Source organism: Magnolia sinica, chromosome 5 (assembly GCF_029962835.1).
Source record: "Magnolia sinica isolate HGM2019 chromosome 5, MsV1, whole genome shotgun sequence".
NCBI lineage: Eukaryota > Viridiplantae > Streptophyta > Magnoliopsida > Magnoliales > Magnoliaceae > Magnolia > Magnolia sinica.
Window position 1 is genome coordinate 99,177,030 of NC_080577.1, and position 10,226 is coordinate 99,187,255.

A 10,226-nucleotide genomic window follows, 5' to 3' on the forward strand; every position below is an offset into this window, starting at 1 on the left:
TGAAGGTATCTGTTTAACGACATCAAGTAGAGGAATGTTGACTTTCACTTGTTTCAACACCTCTAAAATATCCTGAGAGTTAGAGAGAGGTTTTGGTGAAACCAGCCGTTGGGGGAATGGAGCGACTGGCTTCTCTAGAAGTTCCGGTTCTAATTTTTGTGGGGCATCACTTGCTCCATCATTGTTGTCCTCTTCTGGTTCTTGAGGCTTTTCGGGCCTAACCGGAAGAGTTTTATCAATAATCTTTCCACTCCTAAGAGTGGTGATGGATTTAGCGTGCCCCATCTGATTTGAAGAACTGGGATCATTAATCTCGTACTGCGGTTTAGGATTGGGGAGAGGTTGTGCAGGAAGCATCCCCTTTTCTAGAACCGTTATACGAGAATCTATCTTTTGCATAAAATTTGTAATTCCCCGCATAGCCTGAGCCAGCTCTTGTATGGAATTTTGAACTGGTTCCTCTTGAGGTTTCACTTGATTTGGATTTTGATTGAAGAAACCTGGAGGGGTAGCCGTTTGTCCATTCCTCCAACTAAATTGTATGTATTGGAGTTAGGTCCAGTAAAAGGTCTTTGATAGTTATTTACGGCATTGGCTTGTTCATTCAACACTCCTCGAAAGGCAGGTATTGTAGGACAGTTTTCAGTTGTGTGAATGTTGCAATCACAGATGCCGCAAACAATTTCATTGACCTTATCCTTCTTTCCTTCCATGGCCTCAACTTTCCTTATGAGCGTAGTCACTTTACACTTGAGATCATCCTCTTCTTTCAAGAGATATAATCCACCTTTCTCCTTTAATTGAGTCGGCCTAGACGTGGTGTTAGCCATTGGATAATAGTCCCATGATTGTGTTTTTTCAGCGAGACTATCGAGGTAATCCCATACCTCGTCAACATCTTTGTTGATGAACTCTCCATTACACATTGTCTCGACCATTTGGCGCATGGAAGATGTCAGTCCATCATAGAAAAAATTTGTAATGCCCCACGTTTCAAATCCGTGTTGTGGGCATGAACTGACCAAATCTTTGAACCTTTCCCAACATTGGAAGAATGTTTCATCTTCCTTTTGGGCAAAGTTCATGATTGCTTTTCTGAGGGTAATCGTTTTATGATGTGGGAAGAATTTTTTTATGAATTCCCTCTGCATGTCGTTCCATGTGCCAATGGATCTAGGACGCAGTGAATGTAACCACGTCTTAGCTTTCTCTTTTAAGGAAAAAGGAAAGAGTTTCAGCCTAATTGTATCCTCAGATATATTAAGAAAACATAAAATAGTCATAATCTCATCGAACTCTTTCAAATGTAAATATGGACTTTCTGATTCAAGTACATGGAATTTGGGAAGGAGTTGGATAACTCCTGGCTTGATGTCCATTTGTCCTGTGTTTTCAGAAAAAATCATGCATGAGGGCGTACTCACTCCCGCCGGTTATAGGTAATCTCGTAAAGTACGAGGCGGGGGTGCCTGTTGCACCTCATTCTCATCTTGGGTATCCTCCACCCTGGGTGGAAGTAGAGGAAGTTGGTCTTCAGCCATAACTTCACTTAACTCAGGGGATTTCGAGCGGTGTCTAGTCCTGCGATGGATAGTCAACCCCTCAACCAATCCTCCTTCAGTCAAGAGACGTCGAGTGTTGTCACGGGCCCACTTGGGCATGAAACACTCGCAGCCCTCAATTAAAAACCTAATCCTAAGAAAGGAAAAAGAAAATTTAGAAAGAAAGAGAGGGAGAGTTTGGAAAGAAATTACCAAATTGAAGCCCCTAAGTTAAGGACCTGCAAAATAAAACAAAAATAAGTTAGATTCTAAAAAGGAGAAGAACAATCCTTTAAAATAAAGATAACAGTAAACTGATTTCTAAAAGAAAGTGGAAACTTCTAAAATAAATTAGAAAAGTCCTAAACTAGAAAGTAAATTACTAAAAGAGAACTGAAAAATAGAAAGTAGGGAAGGAGCTTACCGAATTAGAAGTTTCTATCTTAAAGGCCTACAAAATAGGAAGGTTAATTTCTAAAAAATTCTAAAAATAAATTAGGAAACAAATTAGATTCTAAAATTAGAAAGTCACTAAAAATAAAAGTAGAAAATTAATTAAGAAATAACCTAGTTCTAAGAATAAACTATTTCCTACAGATGGGAGGATACTAGAATTAGAAAATTTCTAAAATTCAAACCCTAATTCTACAAATAGAAAAAGTAGAGGAATTTAGAAAAGGATTACCAATTTAGAAGTTTATGTCAGGATCCTACAAAACAGGAAACAAGTTAGTTCTAAAAATCAAATAAAAATCTAAAACTACAGTTAGTAAAATCCTAATCTCAAACTAATTCTAAAACTAATTAATTTCAAAGAATCGTAACCGTCAGTCCCCGGCAACGGCGCCAAAAACTTGTTCACTCCCCAAGTATAGGGTTGTGATGTAGTAATAAACTCGGTAAGACCGAGGTCGAATCCACAGGGACTGAAACTTGTACGTTTCCTGAAACTAGGTAGAAATAGAACTAGCCTAAGATGTAATCAAAATCAAATGTAAATTTAAGGAATAATTGTGGAATAATTATCTAAAACTTAAGGAATTCAGAGAAGGGAAACTAGGGATTCAGAGGATCCACTTGTAGGGATCAGGGAGATCTTTTGCCTGCATCAGGAATCATGGAAATCAAACTGAACTTACTTGATCTGGTTTTCAAGAGATGAAAGGTATATGAATTAGAATGGATTCCATCATCTAACCATGCCCAGGAGACAAAGCAAATAATAGGATTAAACTAATTACCAACCAATCAAAAGTACATGAAAGTTAGGAAGGGTACGATCATCCAACCATGCCCAGGAGACGATGGTGAACAACAGGGCTTCCTGACTTCATAAACATAAAAAGGGGAAGAAATATTCAAAGCTATTGCAAACCCATTGTAATTTCAGTCACAACAGACCATTTAAAGACTAAGAAAAATATTCCTTGAATAATCAAACCACAATCAAGTTTAATTCACAATGAAATAATTAAATAAAGTCTCCCATCTCAATACAAGCTTCACCTCTTAGCCCTAGCTAAGAAGTTCAGCCTAGCATGATCATGCTAGAACCAAAGAGAAAAAAAAACATTAAAGGAAAGAAATAAAATAAAAGGAAAAGAAAAAGGAAACCTCTTTCTTCCTATCTCATCAGCTTTTTCTCCTTTTCTTCTGTTTTCTCCCCCTGATGTGCAGGAACCCAGCCGCTGCTTCCCACGCTGCCTGACTTTCTCGCTCACGTTCCTCCCTTTTTCCTCCTCCGTCTCTTCTCTCTCCTTCATATAGGCTGATACAGCCGGCTGACTGTTCTCACGCCCAAGAGGACATGCCGTGTTGGAGTCGGATCCAACTTCAACTTCTTTACGCAGCCAAGAAGGCGTGCAGAAAATCGCCCACTTTCCTTGCTGATCAGCAAGCAATCCTCCCTATCTTGGTCAGATTTTCTGTCCCTACAAGATGGACGGTCTGGATTACCCATCCGATCACCGTTCAGATCATGTAACGGCCCGCAAAAACCAGGCAACGTCCGGCGCTAAAACAGGGCCTGCGAAAGGCTCTCACTGTGACGTTGGAGGGCTCAATACTGACGGTGATGGAGAAATCCACGCCGTCCATCGGTTTTCTCCCGAAATTTCGGTCGGGAAAGAACGGTTTCTGCCGTCCGTTGGTGCGACCCACTTGATCAATCTTACCACCGTTCATCCTGCGTTAAAATGTTTGAGACACCATTATCCCTGGTACTTTGAAATTCTTCCACCTAGGCCTTGGTAATATGGACCTATCTGGTCTAATGAACGGTCTAGATTGGTCCTTAGAGTCGTGATGGCGGCCCACTACAGAGAACCGCGATCCCTGTTTCTTCCGCTGGAACAATTCGAATCGGAGAGGGAGAGCTTGGTCAAACGTGTTGCCGTGCACGGCTAGTGCACCCATGCCGTACATGTGCAATGTACATGTGGGTCCCACGCTGATGTATATGAGAGATCAGCTCCGACCAACCTGGTTGCCATTTAATTTAAACAGTTGACACCAAACTTGAAGTATTTCAAGATATCAGGCGGGCCCCAGATTGATAATTTGTGGGCTGATCTGTCTGTTGAGCCACTTTTATTGGGATCTGAGGGTTGGAATTTGATGTGTACGGTTAATTCATGGTCCTCAGGCTACGTATGAAGTTTCAACTTGATCAGATGGTGGGAACCCTATGATCTTGTATTCTAGACACTTTTCAGGCCACTTGAGCTTCAATTTCTCGATTTTCTTGGATCCCTGGCGTGCAAATCTATCGATCTTGGTCTCCTAGGGTCCTTCGCTTGCCTTGGTGACTTCAGACTGTTAAATCCATGCTTTTAACATCCTTTTCAGCCCATGCTCGTAAATATACTCTGCATCACAAATACAATTAAATCAGATCATTAACCAACATCATGCTTATAAATCCAGGAAATAATTGGGGTCTAATATGCAGTATATGACCCTCAACAACTAATATGGACAACATCAAATCATCATTATGTATATTGTATAAGTGATGCGTTGGAACTCAGGAGTTGGGCACCTGCTCGACCCCCGATTTTCAGGACGTTACAATGGTTGATGTGTGTGTAATGTGCAAGCATGCATACACACCACAAGCCTCTCAATGCATTAGAGAGAAAAGAGAAATTTTCCACTGTACGACCCATTTATGGCCCATTTACCCGCTTAAGCCCACCTCATTTTACCTCACCAGAATAAGCCCTAGCTGTACGGACGCCTTGCCAAAGGTCGAAAATGCCCCTGCTATATCAATTTCACTCCATTCTCTCCTCTACGCCCAAATACACGTCCGGACTCACCTGTATGATTCCTATTTCTTATTTTCACCCATTTTCTTCACTAAATCTTCGTATAATCTCCATCATACTATCACATTACATCTTCCATGTTGCATTCTACTCAAGCCTAAGTGCATTCTTTTTATGAGAGGATGTCAATACATTGATAAATGTGAAATCTTGAAGACCTTTCTCCGAAGAACATGTTTCACATCAATGCACTCTTATTCTTTTTTCTGGAACATGGATTTCACTGAGTGTTAGGGAGTGATTGGAGTTCGTGGTCAATTACCTTGCATTTTAAATTCTAGGTAAATTCTTAAGTGTTTACCTTGAAGTTTGTGGTCAATTTCCAGTAGTCAATTTCATGCATTGCTAAGTCAATTTTACATGGCTATCTAATAAACTCGAAGAAGTTCGTAGTCAATTTAATGAAGTTTCGCAGTCAATTTCACTTAGTTCCCGGTCAATATACTCAATTGATTGATCAACTTCATGCACTACTTGGTCAATTTCACGCATTTTACCAGTCAAATTATAGTGCGTTTTTGCAATAAGACTGTGAATTTGTAGTGCATTTTTTTGTAATACGACTGTGAATGTTATATATTGAATATATTTGTTGTTTTCTTTGAAATTATGAATTTCTTAGCACTACGATTCAAATTTTCATTAAGACATTCATTTCACGGTCAATTCTATGCATTTCACGGTCAATTCACTTCATTTCACGCTCAATTCTATGCATTTCACATCAATTCTCTTCATTTCATGGTCAATTCCATGCATTTCACGATCAATTCCAGTGATTTCCCTTCACTTCACGATTAATTCCATGCACTTCACAGTCATTTCAATGCATTTCACGATCAATTCCCTTCACTTCGCGATCATTTCCATGCATTTCACGGTTAATTCCCTTCACAAAAAAATGCATGGAATTGAATATGTGGACCCCACTATAATGTATATGATATATCCACACCGTCCATCTATTTTATTATAACATTCTGAGGCATCAAACCATAAATGAGGCTGATCCAACACTCAAATAGCTCACACGAAAGGAAACAATGACCTTAATTGTGACGCCCCGTCACTGTGGTCACATGTGGGCGGGCACACGTGGGCGAGCCCTAAGATGGCTGGCAGGCTACTGTGTGGCTGGCAGACTACTATGCTGGTAGGCTACTATGCACACAGTGAAGGTGAAACTTTGTCCCACATCAAAAGTGTCGTCTGAAGTTGTGGTGGTTAGATGTGGAGTTGCCACCCTATACTGTATGAGGCCTTTTGGGGGCAATCCCAAAAATAAAACCGTGCAAGCTATGCCTAGAGCGGACAATATCATACAGTGTGGGTGTGGGCTGTTACAAATGGTATCAGAGCCGAGGACAGCTCTGCCCTCGGTGGGGGATATTGTGACGCCCCGTCACTATGGTCACATGTGGGCGGACACACATGTGGGCGGGCCCCAAGATGGCTGGCAGGCTACTGTGCACACAGTGAAGGTGAAACTAGCCCACATCGGAAGTGTTGTCTGAAGTTGTGGTGGTTATATGTGGAGTTGCCACCCTATACTATATGAGGCCTTTTGGGGGCAACCTCGAAAACAAAACCGTGCAGGCTGTGCCTAGAGCGGACAATATCATACAGTGAGGGCATGGGCTGTTACATTAATTCTTATACCGTTGAAAGTTATTTCCTTAATTGGGCCCACATTGAGGTGTTTTCATCATCTAACCCGTTCATAGGGTCACATAAACATGGATAAGGGGAAAACACAAATATTAGCTATATGCAAAACTTTTAAAGGCTTCAAAAAGTTTTTAATGGTAGGTGTTCAATTTCCACTGTTTCCAATGGTGTGGTTAATTTGAGCTTGGATCTGCCCCATTTTTTCCCATGCCCTAAATTCAGCTAGCATAACAAATGAGCCGTGTGGATACATCACATACATCACGGTGGACCCCACATTGATTTGGTAAATTTTTTGAATTAAGTGTTAAAAAAGTAAGTTGTCACATCTACATTGGGAAAGATGTGGTAATTACCTAGGTGAATAATTGTTACCCATTTCCATGGTAATTACAGTTGAGCCTAAAAATCAGACAGGCACTCACTTTGCACTCATTTTCAATCACTTCAGGACCGAGAAGTCAGTGAAATTCAATGTGAAGTGAAGGGGACCTACCCTAGAAGTGAGTGAAAATCATCGTGAATTGATTGGCATTTTGAGAACTTTGAAAATCTGACCACTAAGTCGATCATATTTGAGATAGTACAATGGTTGATTTCCTACTACTCGGTCAAATCCACCTTATACATGTGAATACTAAACGAGTTATATTATTGTGTTTGTTTTCAGAAAATGGCTTCAGTAATGATCATATGCTCATATGGTTGGGAGTTAGTTAGCGAAAATAATCGATACATGTACAAGGGTGGTTACTCGAAACCTACTGTCGTGGGAGTTAACACTACATATGAACAGCTTGTATCAAAAATGTATAAATTTGCGAGGACTACACCCAAGCATTATGATATAAGGTTGAAAGTACTATACCCTTGCACAAATGAATCAGTCCCTCTAGTTATAATTGAAGACGATGAAGATGTGAGAATGTTCCTGGCAGCACAGCTGAAGCATCCGGATCACTACATCCCTTTATTCATTGAGACAACGCAACACATTAATGAGGCAGTACTCAAAGACCTGGTGGCTTATAGTGCATTCGAACATGACTGCTCAGCTGTTGTAAGTTTGGGTGAGGAACATGGATGGAAATATGAATATATGACATCACCTTCACAGGTTCCTCTAAGCAACACTCTAATACCCAAGCTGGCTCAGACATCAAACTTCATGACAAGTCAAGTAAGGGCGTCGGCTGACGTGAATCTCAGAAGTGAATATAAGGCATCGCTTTCATTTACAAGAGTAGACTTGCCCTCAGCATCCAAAGCTAGAAACGTAAGTGAAAGTGACATTTCATTGCTTGAACAGGCTCGAACATCAGACTTCACCATCAGGCTTCCCATTGTGCCTTTCGAGGATGCTGGTTTCATCGATGCAAACCTGTCATTGTATTCATATCCACTTGATGACCTGATTGATATAGTCATTGGCCAAACTTTTAAGGACAAGAGCTGGTGTAAGTATGTTGTGAGCTAATTTGCCATTCGCAACAACTTTCAATACAAGGTCCTGTATTTCACATCTAAGAAATTCACCATGGCGTGTATGAAAGATAAGTGTGAATGGAGGGTACACGCATCTAGGGTGAATGATGCTGGGATGTCGTGGATGAAGAACAATCATCGACAAGCAAGCAGGAAGCTGGCCAGTGAACTGGTTGTCAATCGCATTGAGCAGCGCCTAGGGTTCAGGCCGAAGGACATTATATTCGTAATGCAAGAGAAGTGTAATATTCTTATTAGCTATAGGAAGGCATGGAAAGCTAAAGAGATTGCAATCGATCGCGTAATGGGGTCTTATGAAGACTCTTACAAAGAACTACTGATGTTCTTATATGAGTTGAGGATGGCGAACCCGGGGACAATGATTGCCCTGCTTGTGAATTAACAAACGATAAGGTTTGAGAGATGTTTTGTTGCGCTCGGATAGTGTGTCAGAAGTTTTCAAACATCTCTGTGAAGGGTCTTAGCAGTTGACGGGACAAGTACAAGGGTGTTCTGTTCGTTGCTACGGCTTTGGATGGTACAATCATATCTTTCCAATCGCTTTTAGTATCAGAGAATCAGAGAACAACAACAGTTGGAACTGGTTCCTTACATACCTCAGCGATTCGTTAGGGGATCTACCTGGTCTTACAATCATATCAGACCGGCATAAAGGTCTAATGAAAGAAGTTCCTCAGGTCTTCCAAGCAGCAATCCATGAGTACTGCGCGTACCATATATAACGAAACTTGGTGGACATGTTCAAAGACAAGTCGTTAGAAATCTATTACTGGCAAGCTGTACGACCCGTATCATAGTCTATACCGTTCCGTAGGCTTTCGAGATCCTTCCGGTCGAATTTCGGCAATCCTCGACCCATATCCGATGTTTGTGTGCGATCCTAAGCCGAGTACTGCATACCAACGTTGGTTCGATTCGAAACTTGTACCTTAGCGACCGCATCGTCACCGCAATTCTAACGCCGTGACTTGCGCACCGAACCGATACCCGAGTCAGAAGATGTGGGCCTACATTCATTATGAAGAAATGCCGCGCATTGCAAATTTCGAGGGAATCTCTACGACATGTCCCATCAATTAATCAATCACCCAAGTACACACCTTACCCTAAGTACAACAACCCATCCCTCCTTTTCCATAAGTCAACTCTCTCTCTCTCTCCCCTCACCATTCCTCTTTTACAAATTTTCAAACAAACCCATTCCCCTTTTTTCAAAAATTCAAACTCACCCTTACCTCCCCATCCCCTTTCCTTACAACACCCATCTCTTATTAACACATCATTCTTCTCTCTCTCATTCTCTAGCAAATTCCCAACTTCCATTAGAGCTCCAACGTCTAAGCTCCTTTCTCCCAAATCTAAGTGTGGCCCACCCTCTCATCTCTCATCCCCACCATCAAAACTCCATCATCCACCATTAAAAGTTGATCATAGGAGCTAAGGAGTCCAAGGGACCAAGAAGGAGGCTAGTGGAGCAAGAAGAAGGAAGATAGGTGGGTGATCCACCGTTGATTTCAACTTTTGGGCCCACTTATTGGTGGGACCCATTAAGATGTATGTGTTATATTCATGAGAGGCCCATAGTGGCGGGGCCCCTCCATCACCGTCTCTCTCTCATTTTCTCTCTCTCTCTCTTTCTTTATCCTACTCCTAGAATGATGTAGGCCCCACCGATTCGTGTTAAGTCTACTCCATCCATCAGACGGTGTGGCCCACCGCATTTTAGGAGAGATCTACCGTCTATATAGTATATATAATATATTATATTTATATTATAATAATATTATATTAAAATGTATATGTATGGTGGGCCATGTGCATGTGGGACCCACCATAATGCTTGTGTTATTCCACACTATCCAGCATCCAGAGACGTTGGACGTGGCTACTGTGTTGTGGCTAATAGTGAAAGTGTGAACTGACGGTGGGGTGTACTGACTAGCCAGGCCTTGGGTGGACTGCTCATGCAGGCCCCACCTTGATATATGTACTTAATCCAAGCCATCCATCCTAATTCCCAACTCATATTAGGCGTTGAACTGAAAAATAAAGCTGATCAAATTTTCTGGCGGGCTATAGCATAGAAAACTGCATTTTCGTCGTTGAAATACACCCTGGTGCTTCTGTACACCAAAACCCATTAAATATTGGGCTTGATGGGTTTGTATTGATCCATAGAGAC

General features: G+C 41.3%; 1 non-coding gene across 1 annotated transcript; it reads left to right on the forward strand.

Annotated features, from left to right (window-relative positions):
* Positions 1-996: 996 nt before the first annotated feature.
* LOC131247447 (small nucleolar RNA R71) lies at positions 997-1,103 on the forward strand. Its single transcript, XR_009171744.1, has one exon. It is a non-coding gene; the product is annotated as a small nucleolar RNA R71 (small nucleolar RNA).
* Positions 1,104-10,226: the final 9,123 nt, after the last annotated feature.